The 17,514-nt window shown below is 36.1% G+C and overlaps 1 long non-coding RNA gene across 1 annotated transcript in view; it reads left to right on the top strand.

Annotated features, from left to right (window-relative positions):
* The first annotated feature begins 3,031 nt into the window (after window positions 1-3,031).
* Window positions 3,032-17,514, top strand: part of LOC136026222 (uncharacterized) — a 263,409-nt gene continuing 248,926 nt past the window's right edge. Inside the window, exon 1 of the long non-coding RNA XR_010617247.1 lies at window positions 3,032-3,210. This is a non-coding gene — a long non-coding RNA (uncharacterized LOC136026222). The remainder of the gene's footprint in view (window positions 3,211-17,514) is intronic.

Here is a 17,514-nt window from a genome sequence, read left to right as displayed (position 1 = left end):
ACCAGTATGATGGTCCTTCCATTTCTCTGAAATGTGGATGCATGGACAAGAGCGTGGGTCATGAGAGATAGCTTGTGAATGCAATGGGGGTGAATGTTCTGCAAGATTTAAAAATTTAGGCAATTGCTCAGGTTGGATACTGAGCACAAAAGTAAAATTTTGTGAATGGTTTTTCTTTGTGACTGTTATACTTATGTAATGTCAAGTATTTTATAGTTAATCTTGTTTTAATTGCAATGGCACTAGGACTTTAGTGTAATTAAACCAACTTAAATCCATCCATTTTCTTCAAACAGACAGGAGTTCTATGTTCCCTAGCTTCAATAAATTTATATGCAATTTTGAGACCAAGGGTTACAAAGTAGGTCAAAACGTGCAAATGGAACTGTGGTGCAACTAATTAATTTGTAAGGAATGCATATCAATTTAAAGAATTAAAAAAATCATTTAGAATTCAAACAAGACAAATAAATAAATGTATCCCTTTACAATCATTTAATGAATTGTCACAAATGTAGGTCACTCTTAAGATTGAAATGAACAAAACTCCAATTATGAATCTGTTTTCTTTCAACAGACTGAAGGGGCAAACCTCCAAGCTTTGATAAATTCAATCTCACTTTTGGGCTCTTTTCAATGGGAACTTTCTTTGGATTTTTTTTTACCAACTAAAAACAGTAGAGAAAGCATAAGGTATAAGTAACTTAAGAGACTTGACAACATTTAGAAAAAGCTACTTGCAACTTGATCTAAATAAGGATGCTATTGTAGAGTATCAAAGAGAAGCCTACAGATATATCCCAAATACAGTAAAGGCATATTACAAAGAACCAGAACAGGTTCATAGAATACCATTGATTTGTAAAGAAACAAGAAAATTGCAAAAATTGGGATTATAAGATTAACAAGAAACTATGAAAATTACAAGTACAGTACTAGCCTCCTTCCAACAGGACAAATAAGGGGATTCACACCCCAAAGCTCTGACTATTTTCAACTACACCTTTATGGGCCAAAAAAAAATAAATACATTTTTTCACATATGTATAATATGACAGTTGAGTCAGGAGTTTAGGGTCAGGGATTCAATACTGTGTGGTGCCACAAATGGAAGGACCTTTGCTGTCATAAGCATTGTTAATCCTAGCACACACCACACTCAAATATAACATTCTGTAAAATCATAAACATCTTAAACAGCAAAAATAAACCTTTTTTTATTTTTGATAAATATTATTTGAAAAAGGACACTACAAGGCAAATATTAGGTTCATCAGCATGCTAAATTTGATGTGACAATGATAAAATTTGTTAAATCTTTTCTGGGATCAAATATGTTAACCATAGATAACACAGATATTGCAATATCTATTTGTCCATCCATCTGTTTGATTGAAATTCTGAGACTATGACCCTAGTTCAAAAAGGCTAAGGCTTTTAAAAAAATTTTCATTGACTTTAGGTCAAATAGGGAAAGAGGAGGGGGTTCTATACACAAAAAGTAGAATTTTTTGTTGATTTGCTGAAGTTAGTGAAAGGAGTATCAAATTTACATGAAAGATGGAATAAATGTACTTAGCAAAATATCACCAAACTGGATCCTACTAGAATTTATCAGATTTGTTTAGTATAATTTCAAGAATGGGTAAGGTGCTGTCTCTGATAGTTGACCAAGTTTAAAAAAAAATCCTTTACGTCAAAAAGCTTAAAAATAAATTTGTGTCTGATACACAATATAGTTAAATATATGTAGTTAAAGGAAAAGCTACCATATTTTTCATCCCTGGGAAATTAGTTTAAAGCCCTGTTCTGATTAGAAGAGGTAGCTCACATCAGGTTACTCAAACATAATTCTAAAGGAGCTAGACCATGGTTAAAATGCTAATACTGCACTGATACTTAGTCAATTATACTGCTATTTCAGCTTATTTGCATTGTGATGTTAACAATGGGTTTGCAGCTTTAATGTGATGATTGCTTGAAGACGGGATTATCACCCTATTTAGGGTAGATCAATTTTATTTGAAAGAAAATCATTTGGTAAAATTCTAGTTGATTGACTTTGTGCTATCTCAGAAAGGGGTTATGTTAGGAAAATGAAACTCTCAGGGATGCATCTACAGGCTAAAGTATGTCCTTGGAAGGTACTTTGAAGTCCTTCCTCTACTCCTTCTCCCTTTAGAGGGCCCCGACCATCAAAATATGTGTTATAAAAGTGAAATCTTGCAAAATAGATCTTCTGTTGAATGAAGTACAACAAAATTGTTTTCAGCTTCACAACTTTGCTCAATCCAAATTTATAAGGTTTCAAAGATATGCCAATACATTTCCTAAATTTTGAAAAAAAACCATTGATATGGCTCAGAATTCTACTCATAACAGGAATTGCATTTTCAGAACTAAAGGCAGAGAAAAAGCAACTGGTAACTAAAACTTAAGATAAAATGTTGTTTTGTCAAAACTTCAATTTTGACAAACCTGTTAAACTTGTCAAACCTGTCAGATAGGCGAATTTCAGGGCTCTCTAGAGGGAGAAAGAGTGGAGGTGGGTACTCTAGAATTCCTTCCCAGCATATACTTTAGCCTGTAGACCCACCCCTGAAAGTTTCATTTTCCTAACCTTACCCCTTTCTGAGAAAACAAGAAGTCACTCAACTAGAATATTAACAATCACTTTATTAAACAACTATCAAAAAACTGCTGATCAGCTATTACTCTTCTTAGAGATAATCCTTTAGCAAGACGTCAATGATCATTGTATTTAGCAGTTATCATACAATTAAAGCTCTATGATCACTGAACAAGGTGAAGATCTACATCCTTAATAATAATCATCGAAAAGCTGCTGATCACGAATATATTTTTTTTTAACTGAGATATTCTTAGCCACTTAAACTGGAAGTTTTTTTTTTGTCACACATTTTTGGAATTTGAAATCTCTCTGGAAACAGATCTTTCTTCCTTATGCTCTGGTCTTCCTTATGCTGTGGATATGGATCGCCACTATCTTTCTTTAGTTTCTTCTGAAAAACCTCAGACAAATGCTGCAATTTCGTAGAATTTTTTCGTGGGGTTTTTGACGTCATAGCCCTTCGATTATTACAGATGAAATTCTAGTCTGGACTGAGAATTCTTCGAAGAATTCCAGACGGATGCGAAATTAATTCTGCATACTTGAGATTTTGGACACGCTCCATTCTTTTGAGCACGGTAAGAAAATCACTTACTGCTGGCAGTAACTATTCTCGTTCCCAGCGGGTTGGGCAGTAACCATTTTCCCGCTAGGAACGGAAATATTAAACATTAGGTTACTTCAGTAAGTCCCTGGAACACACCCTAATGGGAAATTGATTTGCAGGATCATGCAGATTATAAAGTTGAAATCAATGGCTGTAGGGTACTTCAACAAGATGGATCAACCATTAACATTATAAATGTATACAATGCAAATAGCAACAACAATGAAATTGATGGTATTATTAATGAGTTATCAAAGAAAATTCTTGCTAATGAAGGACTGATCATAACAGGTGATTTTAATGCACACAGCAAAGTTTGGTGCAAATATGACATTGTGAACTCATCTGGAAGGAGTATGGAAGATGTTCTGCTCCAATCTCCAATTTGCCTGGCTGCTCCTAATGGATTGCCAACCCATAAAAATCATTTTACTGGTGGTCACACAACGATTGACCTAACACTTGCTAGCCCTAATTTAGCCACAACAACTACTGTTACAACTCCAGATCATAGTTTGCTATTGAGTGACTATTCCCCCATAAATATCTACATTGAGGGTCATGGTAAGAGTTGTAATCCAGCCCAATTGGACAGCACAAGTACTCCTCACATCAGATTGAAATATCAAATTGGCTTAAATATAGAGAACAGCTTGAAAACATATCAATTCAGGTGTTAGTGGAAGCAGACATTGATTGACAAAAAAAATCTATGTATTTCAAGGCAGTATATTGACAGCTGCTAAGAAAGCTATTCTACTCAAACGTAGCTGAAAAAGAACTCACAAAAACAACATTTGGTGGAATAAAGAATGTGAAGAAGCAAAGAAGGACCATATAGAAATTTAAATTATTCATGCCATAGCAACAACTTTAGAAAATCTGACCAATGTCAGACAATCCTATGCAAGGTTTAAGAGAACAGTTTCCGTAGCAAAAAGAGCAGTATTAGAGAATTTTATGAAACACATGAAAGACTTGTTTATATTCATTTTGTTTGGAGTTGGAGTCCAACTCTTTACGAGTTGGAGAAAAGTTCCAGCCCCCTGGATATGGCCTTGTTTTTTCCTAACCCATTTGAATTTAAAGGGAAAATATCGTCTTAGTTTTCTCACAACCTCCCACATATTTACATTTTCATAAAAATAAGTGGTCTCCTCAATATATGAACTCCACACTTATTACTCTTTTGAATACCGGATGTCACATGGAAAAGTAATCACGAGTGACATAATAATTCCCCAGGGAGCCAGAACTGACGTAAAGATGTCAACAATATACGTCCCTCTCAAAATAAACTCCTGTGAGATATTAGCAGAGGGTGTACAATCATAATTCCAGTAAATAGTCTATGAAGTTTTTCAATTCCTCTATAAAAGAACAGAAAAAATGAGCATAGCAGAAGCCAGTGCCCTCACACAGGAGCTTATCTCAAGACAACAGGAGGGCAAAACATAGGAATTAACTTTAAAGCATATGAAATTACAGAGAAAATTGTAAGAAACTCAGAAAGGGGGGCCAAAAGACCCCCTCTCCTCTTGTTGCCGCAAATTCAGCATAAATCCTTTATTTCTTCAGTTGCAGCAAATGTAAATCTATTGCTGCATACATCATTACCCATTGCAGTGCTTTAAGACTTCAAGATGTTGTGCACTCGTACAAGAGTTTTTACTTTGAGGCGGCCCCAAAACGTCATTGAAGGGAGGAGGGTTGCAAAAGAGTTAAATCCAGAAGAAAAGGCCATGTTTAGGGTAGGGTTAGAAGTTTTGAACCCCCACCGAAATTTTTGCCTGACTCGTAAACATGTAGCAAGGAACGTATCCATGATTTTTTTCTCAAGGAAGGGGGTTACCAAAGGATTTCTTCTGAAGGGGCTATACAAAAAATTTGCATCACAAATTGGTTTATATTCATTTTTAAGTTTTTACAAGTCAGACAGACATCGGGGTGGGGGAGGGGGTGGGTCACACTCCTAACATCCCTCCTCGGATACGGCCTCACAAAAATGCATTTGAACAAATTTGTGATATATATTTTAAGCTTTTTTGTGAAGCTCCCCCCCACAAACAATCCTGGATGCGCCCTTGTCAACAGAACTGATATGATATATGTATGGACAATTCAGATAGGGTGACACATATCTAAAGATAACTCCCCTCTATATGTGTCAAACAGACGAACAACCTTTCTTCATTGCATTCTGTTTAAAGAATTTGTTTCGGTCAAATCAAATGAAACCCTCCTAAAGGTGGTAATCATATAGCTGATTTGGCTGTTTTAAAGAGATTGACGACCCCCCTCAAATAAACCAAAGCGTTGCCAAGAATCAATTACTAATTTTGAGCTTTTTAATCCTTTAATCACTATTTCATTGGCGTTTAATAATGTTTTAACAAGTGAAATGGCTCTTTTTTTTTTACTTAATCATTGCTATCAATCATTCTCTATGGTTGCCAAGCGTCATTGTTTCAAATTCTATCAGCATATTGGGTTACTTAGTCTTTGCTGCAAGAGTAAAAAAGGGGTTGGTCGGGATGCACATCATTTTGGTTCTCACTTTAGAGGAATGGGTGGTTTGAAAATGGACATCTAAATAGCGGCGGTGTTTCTAGATGTATGCAGTTCTCATAAAATAATATTTTGCCGCCACTTTGGCAATATGAATAAAGATGTCGAACCCGTTAAATTTAGCTGAGAAGTTTTTTGTAACCCCCCTTCCTGAAAAATCCTTTTGTAACCCCCCTTCCTGAAAAATCCTTTTGTAACCCCCCTTGAAAAAATCCTTTTGTAATCCCCCTTGAAAAAATTCTTTTGTAACCCCGCAGAAAATCAATTTCCAGCCCCCCTCCCAAAACGAATTCTTTTTGTACTCCCCCCCCCCAAGAAAATCCTATATAGAGCGCTGCAATAATCTTTGGGGGACCGAAAAAAATATTTGCTAACTTGAATAAGAAGGGACAAGTCATCAATGAAGTTTGAGATTTATAAGGGGCAGACCCCTCCCTGTTGCGAAGTCCGTGCCAAAAACATACCTGGGAAATATACTTAATAATAAACAAGTGGGGAAATAAGAGGGTAAATTTGCTTCTATTCCCAAGTTAGACTAATAGACATGGAATTGAATGTTTTTGTCTTTTTCAGACAGCTCGTGATAACGAACTGTTAGTAAAGAGTGACCCGGTTCAATAGTAACAGAAACTGTAAAAAACGGAATTTTGATACCAATAGATACATGAAATAATCGAACTTTTATGATGAGTTCAAGTTTATAAGTTTCATCAGGCTTAATCGTATCCATCAAAAATTACAAGCCTGAGAAAATTTGGTTTATTTTCAATAACAAAAAGGCGGAAACCCCTTAAAAGTCATAAAATCTTAATGACAATCACACCATCAGATTAAGCATATCAGAGAACCGTGCAGTAGAGGTTCCAAGCTCCAGTGTAAAAAAATTAGGAATTTCGTATTTTTCGCCAGAAGGAAGATCACGGATGCGTGTTTATTTGTTGTTTTTTTTTTAAGGGTGATTGTATCAACCCAGTGGTCTTAGAATATCGCGAGAGGGCTCATTCAAACGGAAATTAAAAGCTCTGGTGTCTTTTTAAAGTGAACGACAAAATTGGAGGGCAAAGAGGCCCCTTCACAAGCTCATTTTTTCCCAAAATTTGTTTGAAATTTCAAAATTTTGAGATAGCCGTTTTGTTCAGGATAGTCGAAAAATTTAATGGCTATGTCCTTGAGGTTAAAGTTATCCCCCCAGTCCCTGGGGAAGGGCTGCAAGCTGTGAACTTTACACATTATATACTTATAGTATCACATCTTCAGGGAGACATTTTTGGTGGGAAGAGGGGGGTTGGCGCTATGTTTGAGGATATTTCCATGGAGGAAAGTTTCATGAGAAAAGGGGATTTTCCATGAAGAGGCCATCGGATTTCCCAGTATTATTTGAAAAACAACCAGAAATAAAATAAAAGAACAAGTTTTTTCAACTGAAAGGAAGGAGCAACGTTAAAACTTAAAACAAACGAAAATGATTACGTATATGAGGGGGTTCTATCCCTCGTCAATATCTCGCTCTTTATGCTAAAGTGTTTTTTTTAGTACTTTCAAAAGAGCTATGTATTCTAATTAAACCGCCTTTGTGATTCAGAGATTATTCTTAAAGATTGGAACAAAATTCGAACTTCAGCGTAAGGGGGTAAACTCCCTCATATACGGACTAATAATTGTTCGTTTTAAGTTTTAATGTTGCTCCTTACTTTCAGATAAAAAACTTTTTTTTTATTCCATTACATTTAGACTATTCGTTCTTGCGATGGTACAAACTTCAGAAAAAGCGTATACCACCGCCTTTAATACTTTTTTTTCACTCCTCTCTAAGTGCGTTATTATTATGTACAGTTATGTACTACGTTATGTTATGTACCTTTTTCAGTTACGTACAGAGGTTAGTAACAAACTTTTGTTACCATTTAAAGCCTCCAAAAAAAGAATCAAGTATTGGCTTGACAGAAAATGGTGCCTCTCTTCTTCTTAATGTGTATACCACTAAGTAAAGTGCATATTTTAAAGCTGCTCCTTCTTGTCCTGCGGTTAATGGCTCAGTAGTCCCTCATGTGTGGGATGATTCTCCGCATGATTTTAAAAATGAGCAGAAATGAAAAAACAAGATCTAAGAGCTCATATGGCACTTTTGAGGAGGTCAGAAGAGCTAAGAGCCAAATGCTCATGTATCATAAGCTCTAGCGAACTTCTAAGAATCAATAGATAGATTTAAAAGGAAAATCGGAGGCTCAAAGCCGGTCAGGATTTAAAATAAGAGCTCTGAGACACGAGGTCCTTCTAAATATCAAAATTCATTAAAATCTGATCACCCAGTCGTAAGTTAAAAATACCTCATTTTTTCTAATTTTTCCTCTCCCTTCACCCTCCCCCCCCCCCAGATGGCTGAATCGGGGAAAACGACTATCAAGTCAATTTGTGAAGGTCCCTGACACGGCTACCAATTTTCGGCGTTATAGCACTTCCAGAATCACCAAACTCGCCAAATCACTGAACCCCACCCCACAGCTCCCCAAAAGACAACGGATCCGTTCCAATTATGTCAATCACGTAGCACCGTTTTTTCCAAAGCACGTCCGTATCACGTAGCACGTCCAGAAGAACCGAACTCACCATAGCACTAGACCCCCCTAACTTCCCGTCTGGTTACGTCAATCACGTATCTATGACGTTTACTTATTCTACCCAACAAGTTTTATCTTGATCTCTCCACTCTAAGCGCTTTCCAAGATTTCCGGCTTCCCCCTCCAACTCCCCCCAATGTCACCAGATCTGGTAGGGATTTAAAATAAGAGCTCTGAGACATGAGTTTCTTCTAAATATCAGATTTAATTAAGATCCAACTACCCGTTCTTAACTTGAAAATACCTCATTTTTTATTTTCCCTCTCCCTCCAACCCCCAGATGGTTCAATCAGGGAAACGACTGTTATCAAGTAAATTTATGCAGGTCCCTGACATGCCTACCAGCTTTCATCGTCCTAGCTCATCCAGAAGCACCAAACTTGCAATAGCGCTGGAAATCCCCCCAACTCCCCCAAAGAAAGCGGACCCTTTCAAATTATGTCAATCACGTATCTAGAACTTGTGCTTATTTTTCCCATCAAGTTTCATCGCGATCTCTCCACTCTAAACGTTTTCTCATATTTCTGGGTTCCAAGACTTCTGATTCCCCCTCGAACCCCCTATGTTTCTAGATCCGATTCAAATTGAAAATGGAACATCTGAGACATAAAATCTTTTTATATGTCAAGTTTCATTAAGATCTGACCGTCCATTCGCAAGATAAAGATACCTCAATTTTCACATCTTCCAAGATTTCTGGTTTCCCCCTCCAACTCCCTTAATATCACTGGATCTGGTTGGCATCTGAAGTAAGTGCTGTGAAGCATAAGATCTCTCTAAATATCAAATTTAATTAAGATTAAATAAAAAAAACAAGTTTTTTAAACTTAAAGTAAGGAGCGACATTAAAACTTAAAACGAACAGAAATTACTTCGTATATGAAAGGGGCTGGTCCTTCCTCAACGCCCCGCTCTTTACGCTAAAGTTTAACACTTTCTCTCAACTCTACTTTTTATTACAGTAAAAAACTTTAAAAACAGTAAACTTTCAAATTTTAAAACAGTAAAGGGCTCATTCTAACGGGGATTAAAATTTCTAGTGCCTTTTTTAAGTGACCATAAAAGCAGGACACCTAGGCTCCCTCCCACGCTCATTTATCCCCAAAGTCACCGGATCAAAATTTTGAGAAAGCCATTTTATTCACCATAGTCGATTAATCTAATAACTGTGTCTTTGGGGACGACTTACTCTCCCCAGTCCCTGTGGGAGGGGCAGCAAGTTACAAACTTTGACCTCTGTTTACACAGCTGAGGAGCTTTTCCTCCTCAGCTTTTCCGCTCTTTGCGCTAAAGTTTTTTACTGTATTAAAAAGTAGAGATCAGAGAAAGAGTCAAACTTTAGCATAAACAGCGGGGCGTTGAGGAGGAAAAGTTCCTATCATATACGAAGTAATTTCTGTTCGTTTTAAGTTTTAATATCGCTCCTTACTTTCAGTTAAAGAAAACTTGTTTCTTTATTTAATCTATTTAAAGCACAATAACACTAAAGGCAAGGAACACTTGTTTTGCTCAGTACCCTTATCTTCTTGAAAACCAATTCTAGGTGTTATATCTGGAGTGATAATTAATTTTAATTTCACAGATAATTATTTTTCTCGGGTTAACAAAACTATCATTTCTTTGGCTTAAATCCCTAAGACGTCTTTTTTGGAGCTTCTAAAGAAAACTAACCCCTAAGAAATTAGTGTAAATGTACCATAAATGGTCGATATATATATATATATATATATATATATATATATATATATATATATATATATATATATATATATATATATATATATATATCTACCATTTATGGTACATTTACACTAATTTCTTAGGGGTATAATGGTCCATGGGAAAACAATCCGTATTCAGATCTATACCTCATGATTCTAATGATTGCCATTGAGCTTTGTTGATGGTGATTGCTAATCGAACATTCTTTGTGTCCCCGTCGTCATTTATATATCCCCCTGTGCCCCCGGCGTCCCCGTTGTAGTTGTGTCCCTGTGTCCTGGTCGTCATTTATATTCCCTGTGTCCCGGTCGTCATTTGTGTCCCGGTATCCCAGTCTGTAATTTCTCTTTGAGTGTCCCTGTCGTCATTTATATTCCCTCTGTCCCGGTCGTCATTTGTGTCCCGGTGTCCCGTCTGTAATTTCTCTTTGAGTGTCCCGGTTGTCATTTATATTCCCTGTGTCCTGGTCGTCATTTGTGTCCCGGTGTCCCGGTCTGTAGTGTCATCTTATAATGAAGTCATATACAAAGCCTTATATACTTATAATGACGTCAAATGCAAACCCACAAACAAACAAACATGCATATATACAACTTATTTTTATATATATAGATACAGTTTCTTTTTTAGTTTTTTTTCTTTTTTAGTTTTTTCTTTTCTTAGTTTTTTTCTTTTTTAGTTTTTCTTTTTTAGTTTTTCACTGGTTATCTACTTTGATGTTGGTACCGTTACGCTTCTTTATTATTGCTGTTTTACCACCATCTTCAGTAGATCTTCTTCTATATTGTGGGTAACCATCATTGCCAGTAATTGTGTTGGATACTAAAAGTCGAGGATATTGCTTTGTGCACCTTTCTTTGGCCATGCATGGTGAATTTTCGTTCAATGCACCGCAAGGTCCATGTATCATATTTTTTATATTAATATCATATAACCCCTTATCGACATTTTCATCAGGTATTTCAGCGGAAATCACATCATCAATTTTGTTAGACGTAATTTTATTATGTAGCCAGATTAGTATATGTGCGTGTGGCAAACCTCGTTTTTGCCATTCCACTGAGTACATCCAGCATCGCACTGACCCAAACACTTCAAGTTTTACTATGTAGTTTATCAGTGATTTCAACTTTTGCCGGAAGACACGGGCCGTAATGTCATGTCTATGAACCGCCGATTGTCCTTGAAGTAGCTTTTACTGCTGTATCTCGTCCCAAGATTGATTACATGTAAATGTAATAAATAAATCTGGACGACCATAGAGACGAACATACGCAATAGCATCTTGAGCATATTCATGCATATGACGGGGACTGCCAGCATATGACGAAGGTAAAATCGTTAATCTTCCAACGTTTGTGGTATTACCGTCATTTACAACTGCATCTCGCAAATGAATGTATTGTTCAGAGCGGAGCTTGGTCTGATTCAGGCAAACTTTCTGATTCAATTTTTGCATACATATAAACGACATATTGGTGAAACAATTGACGGCATTTTAAAATATAATTCTCTTCCTCCTGCCGAAACATTAGTCTATAGGAATAATAATGCATTGCACTGCATTTCTTATTAATTTCTTTGTTAGTGGTTGGATTCATCAATTTAATATTAAAGTGATAGCCGTCGGCTCCATCCCAAAAAATGATAGGATATTGTAGGGCATCGTAGCATCGATGAGTTTCAGCAATTCTTACCAACTGAGCGTTTGCTTATGAAGAATAATATCTCGAGGTAAAAACTGATCACCGACCATAACGATTGCAACTTGGTCGATAGTTGGAGCATTGTATCTACGCACATGTTGGCCAGGAGGCGTTTTGTCAGCGGAAATAACAATTTTATGCGTATTAGTAGGCATCAAATCGATGGCTGTTTTGAACAGACGCACTAAAATATTATTTTCGTGGAAAAGATGTTGCAATTGGGAAACGATTGTCCTTTCAACGTTGGGAGAACTTTCGCAACGTGCATTCAATTCAGAATTTCTATCACTGATGAAGTACAATTGTAAAATTTTTTGATTCTCTCCTTAGGACCCTAGAAGGGACCCTGCTTTATGATAAATTTGCCCTTTTACTTTGAAAGTAGGCATAAATTGATCTGGATTTTCGATTTGGGCACCAAACGACGTCATTTGGAAACATGAGTTATAGTTTCTGATCTGTGGTAAAAAACGCTTAGATTCTGACGTAGTTCCAGTAAACAAAGTTTTCAATGGCTCTGGTGGTGCAGCCAATAGAGGAAGTTTAACTTTTCCTGAGGCGCAAGACATTCCCATTGTTTCACCATTGAATTTCAAGGCCTTGCAATAGGGACAAATTTTAGACACAGTTCCGATTTGAACACATCTACTATAGTTATCGACTGGGCTGTACCTGAATGCCAGGCAAAAATTTTCAGGTTGCTCTTGTGATTCCTCGGCACGCTTTCTTTTCTTACTTTCTCTATCAACCGCAAGCCTGTTTTCTTGCTGTTCTTGTGATTCCTCGGCACGCCTTCTCTTTTTACTTTCTCTTTCAGAAGCAAGTCTGGTTTCGCGATGCTCTGGTAGTTCCTCGACACGCCTTTGTTGACGTAAATTGCACATTCTTAATCTGGCCCTTTCTCTTTGAACCGCAAGTCTGGTTTTGCTTTTTGGTAACACTATCTTTTTCAATGTTTTTCAATTTGTCAGTGTTCATTCTAACATTGACTGTTAGAACAAATTTTACGTAACAAGCATGCTAACACTCAACAATTTATAATAAACCTCAGCAAGAAATCAGGCTTGCTGCTGATAGAGAAAGTAAGAAAAGAAAGCGTGCCGAGGAATCAGAGCAACCTGAAAGTTATCGCCTGGCATTCAGGTACAACCCAGTCGATGATTATAGCTTGAGTAGATGTGTTCAAATCGGGACAATGTCTAAAATTTGTCCCTATTGCAAGGCCTTGAAATTCAATGGTGAAACAATGGGAATGTGTTGCGCCTCAGGAAAAGTTAAACTTCCTCTATTGGCTGCACCACCAGAGCCATTGAAGACTTTCCTTACTGGAACTACGTCAGAATCTAAGCGTTTTTTGTCAAAAATCAGAAAATACAACTCATGTTTCCAAATGACGTCGTTTGGAGCCCAAATCGAAAATCCAGATCAATTTATGTCTACTTTCAAAGTAAAAGGGCAAATTTATCATAAAGCAGGGTCCCTTCTACCATTCTCAGGCGAGAATCATAAATTTTTACAATTGTACTTCATCAGTGATAGAAATTCTGAATTGAATGCACGTTGCGAAATTTCTCCCAAAGTTGAAAGGACAATCGTTTCCCAATTGCAACATCTTTTCCACGAAAATAATAATTTAGTGCGTCTGTTCAAAACAGCCATCGATTTGATGCCTACTGATACGCATAAAATTGTTATTTCCGCTGACAAAACGCCTCCTGGCCAACATGTGCGTAGATACAATGCTCCGACTATCGACGAAGTGGCAATCGTTATGGTCGGTGATCAGTTTTTACCTCGAGATATTATTCTTCATAAGCGAAACGCTCAGTTGTTAAGAATTGCTGAAACTCATCGATGCTACGATGCCCTACAATATCCTATCATTTTTTGGGATGGAGCCGACGGCTATCACTTTAATATTAAATTGATGAATCCAGCCACTAACAAAGAAATGAATAAGAAATGCAGTGCAATGCATTATTATTCCTATAGACTAATGATTCGGCAGGATGAAGAAAATTATATTTTAAAATGCCGTGAATTGTTTCACCAATTCGTCGTGGATATGTATGCTAAAATTGAATCAGAACGTTTGCTATATATACGCCTGAATCAGACCAAGCTCCGCTCTGAACAATACATTCATTTGCGAGATGCAGTTATAAATGACGGTAATACCACAAACGTTGGAAGATTAACAATTTTACCTTCGTCATATGTTGGCAGTCCCCGTCATATGCATGAATATGCTCAAGATGCTATTGCGTATGTTCGTCTCTATGGTCGTCCAGATTTATTTATTACATTTACATGTAATCAATCTTGGGACGAGATACTGCAGCTTTTACTTCAAGGACAATCGGCGGTTCATAGGCATGACATTACGGCACGTGTCTTCCGGCAAAAGTTGAAATCACTGATAAACTACCTTGTAAAACATGAAGTGTTTGGGTCAGTGCGATGCTGGATGTACTCAGTGGAATGGCAAAAACGAGGTTTGCCACACGCACATATACTAATCTGGCTACATAAAAAAATTACTTCGAACGAAATTGATGATGTGATTTCCGCTGAAATACCTGATAAAAATGTCGATAAGGGGTTACATGATGTTATTGTAAAAAATATGATACATGGACCTTGCGGTGCACTGAACGAAAATTCACCATGCATGGCCAAAGGAAGGTGCACAAAGCAATATCCTCGACTTTTAGTACCCAAAACAATTACTGGCAATGATGGTTACCCACAATATAGAAGAAGATCTACTGAAGATTGCGGTAAAACAGCAATAATAAAGAAGCGTAACGGTACCACCATCGAAGTAGATAACCAGTGGGTTGTTCCATATTCCCCATTATTATCAAAAACATTTAATGCACACATAAACGTTGAATACTGTAACTCCATAAAGGCAATCAAATACATATGTAAATACGTCAACAAAGGCAGTGACATGGCAGTTTTTGGCTTGCAGCCCGAAATCAAAGATTTCGATGAAATCGTAGAATATCAGGCTGGTATTTATATATACATATACTTATTGACGACATGACTGCCTGTCCATGGATTATTCTTTATGGTTGATTGTGTATGGCTATGCTGTTTGACCTATGTGATTGTATCGATGAGTAGGGTTAAGGCCTCATTCAAGTGCTGGTCTATATTAATCACTAATTTAGGAAAACAGTCTTCCTTTTCTCCTTCTGTCTCTCTTTTTTTTCTCTCTTTTTTTGTGTTTGTGCTGTTGCATTGGTGATTTCTCTTTTCATGATATATATATATATATATAAAAATAAGTTGTCTGTCTGTGTGTCTGTCTGTCGGGTGACGTCATGTTTCTGTGTCGACTGACGTCATGAAGTTAGTTGTCGTCATTTTTGCTATGACGGTGACGTCATTAAAGATATTTAAGACATATATGTTCACGTAGAAATCTATTAATGTTTAAGTTTAAAATGACTGATGAACTTACAATGGCAAAAGCCGATGAAGATGCTCAAAGAGTCTATGCCAAAAAACTTGCTGCTGATAGAGAAAGTCAGAAAAGAAAGCATGCCGAGGAATCAAAAGAACAGCAAGGAAACAGGCTTGAGGCTAAAGAACGCAAAACCGCGCAGTTAGATGAAGATCCACCTGGACAGCGAGAGTCAAAACATATCAAAACTGAAAATGATAGCGATGATGATTGGGTTTGGGATTTTGACTTGGATAAGGTCATCAATGCCTACCAGATTTTAGTTAAAAAAACAAAGGTTCGGCGATATGTATTTCATAGTGAAGCTGAAAAATAAAGAAGAAAAAGAAAACTGAAAAAAGAAAAAATGTAAAAAACTAAAAAATACTAAAAAGAAAAAACACTCAAAGAGAAATTACAGACCGGGACACAAATGACGACCGGGACACAAATGACGACCGGGACAGAGGGAATATAAATAACGACCGGGACACTCAAAGAGAAATTTCAGACTGGGATACCGGGACACAAATGACGACCGGACACAGGGAATATAAATGACGACCAGGACACAGGTATTTAAGAATATCGTTCAAAGACAAATTTTTAATTGTAAGAAGACCGTTGAAAGATAAATTTCTAATTGTAAAATGACTGAAGAACCTACAATGGCAACACCCGAGGAAGCTGCTCAAAACGAATGTATTCAAGCCGAAGTAGCTGAGTTGGTAAAGCGTTATGTTTCAGGTTCTAGGTCCGAGAGGCTCCAGGTTTGAACCTTGGCTTTAGCATTAATACAAAAGAAGAAAAAAACTAAAAAAGGTAAAAACTAAAAAAAAACTAAAAAGAAAATATATATCTATATATATAAAAATAAGTTGTCTGTGGATCTGTGGATCGTGGATCAGGTGACGTCACCTGAAAAAACTGGATCAGGTGACGTCAAAACTGAAAAAACTAAAAAAAGGCAAAAACTACAAAAAAACTAAAAACTAATAAAAAAAATAAAAAAGCTAAAAAACAAAAAAAGACTAAAAAAAGGCAAAAACTACAAAAAAAACTAAAAACTAATAAAAAAGCTAAAAAACTAAAAAAACTAAAAAAAGGCAAAAACTACAAAAAAAACTAAAAACTAATAAAAAAAATAAAAAAGCTAAAAAACTAAAAAAACTAAAAAAAGGTAAAAAACTAAAAAAACTAAAAACTAAAAAAAACTAAAAAAAAGGAAAAAACTGAAAAATAAGCTAAAATAAAGGTAAAAACCAATAAAAAACTAAAAAAAAAACTGAAAAAACTAAAAAAAGGCAAAAACTACAAAAAAAACTAAAAACTAATAAAAAAAGTAAAAAAGCTAAAAAACTAAAAAAACTAAAAAAACTAAAAAAAGGTAAAAAACTAAAAAAAATAAAAAATAAAAAAAAACTAAAAAAAGGAAAAAACTGAAAAATAAGCTAAAATAAAGGTAAAAACCAATAAAAAACTAAAAAGTAAAAAGGAAAAAACTAAAAAAAATTTTCATCTAAAAAACTAAAAAAAACTAAAAAAGGTAAAAACTAAAAGAACTAAAAAAGAAAAAAATAAATGACGACACTCAAAGAGAAAGCGACCAGGACAAAAGGAATGTTCGATTAGCAATCAACAAAGCACCGGGACACAGGGAGTATAAATGACGACCAGGACATAAGTAAAAAAAAAACTAACAAAACTAAAAAGAAGGTAAAAACTACAAAAAAACTGAAAAGAAAAAAAAACTAAAAACTAATAAAAAAACAAAAAAATCTAAAAATCTAAATAAACTAAAAAAGAAAAAAAAAAGGAAAAAAATAAAGGAGAAAAACAAAACTAAAAAACGAATGTATATACAGACCGGGACACCGGGATACAAATGACGACCGGGACACAGGGAATATAAATGGCGACCGGGACACAGGGACACAACTACAACGGGGACACCGGGGGAAACAGGGGGATATAAATGACGACCGGGACACCGGGACAGGGAATGGTCGATTAGCAATCACCATCAACAAAGCTCAAGGGCAATCATTAGAATCATGAGGTATAGATCTGAATACAGATTGTTTTCCCATGGACCATTATATGTTGCATGTTCAAGAGTCGGTAAACCTGACAATCTATTTATATGCAAAGACAATGGGACAGCAAAGAATGTTGTATATTCGCAAGTTTTACGTAGTTAAAAC

The sequence above is a fragment of the Artemia franciscana genome, chromosome 4 (genome assembly GCF_032884065.1).
Source record: "Artemia franciscana chromosome 4, ASM3288406v1, whole genome shotgun sequence".
NCBI classification, from domain to species: Eukaryota; Metazoa; Arthropoda; class Branchiopoda; order Anostraca; family Artemiidae; genus Artemia; species Artemia franciscana.
This window is presented reverse-complemented; position numbering and strand designations above follow the sequence as displayed.